Source organism: Fopius arisanus, unplaced genomic scaffold (genome assembly GCF_000806365.1).
Source record: "Fopius arisanus strain USDA-PBARC FA_bdor unplaced genomic scaffold, ASM80636v1 scaffold00261, whole genome shotgun sequence".
Taxonomy (NCBI): domain Eukaryota; kingdom Metazoa; phylum Arthropoda; class Insecta; order Hymenoptera; family Braconidae; genus Fopius; species Fopius arisanus.
The window spans coordinates 40,774-41,549 of NW_011888000.1; the positions used below are offsets into that span (position 1 = coordinate 40,774).

Sequence of the window (776 nt, forward strand, 5' to 3'; positions counted from 1 at the left end):
CCCGCATTGCGTGTGGCGTCCTCCCACTCTTGGGGTGCAGTACTACGATGATGCTGGGGTCACTCAAACCCCCAGAACTGAGCCTCTACCATGAAGAATAGAGTAAGGAGCCCGAACCATGAAGAATAGAGTAAGGAGCCCGAACTCTGTGCATTCGATATGCGATCCGAACCAGACACGTAAAATGTTATAGATGGCATTAGAATCGCCCGATTGCAGGATGATGGGTGGGAGATAGTAGCAGGTGGTGGGGCCTGTGTACGCAGTTTATAGGATTCACGAAGTGACTCTTTTTTAAATTATCATTTATCAATTAATATAAACTATTCAAGATTTGTTTCAATGCAATAGATGTGCAAACGTGATGTGGCAATTGCGTCAAAATTGAGTGAAAATGTTCTCGAGAATATTCGAGTAAGTCAAGTAATCAACGTAACAATCATGTGAATAGAGGTTAGTATATGCGTTCTCCTATTTGTTCCTTTAAATAAAATAGCAACAAATGTTGGACATTATGTGAATTAGTTACGTTTCATTATTAACAATTTATCATTTCCTTTCAGTTATCTGATGATTTGCCAAGGAGAGTTACGATTTGGAGACCTCGATTCTCATTTGAAGTGGGAAATGGACAATTTCTCTTCAATATACTTTATAACAATCAATTGTCAGAAGTGTAATGTCATCGTGATTTGAAGCATTGCATCGTGAAATTTGTAACTAATATTCTAGAAATGTAAATTCAATGTTATATTTGTAGATAAGACGTATGAATT

At 37.6% G+C, this 776-nt stretch overlaps 1 long non-coding RNA gene across 1 annotated transcript; it reads left to right on the forward strand.

Annotated features, from left to right (window-relative positions):
* Positions 1–224: 224 nt before the first annotated feature.
* Positions 225–764, forward strand: LOC105272744 (uncharacterized). Its single transcript, XR_892823.1, has 2 exons — positions 225–453; positions 564–764. It is a non-coding gene; the product is annotated as an uncharacterized lncRNA (long non-coding RNA).
* Positions 765–776: the final 12 nt, after the last annotated feature.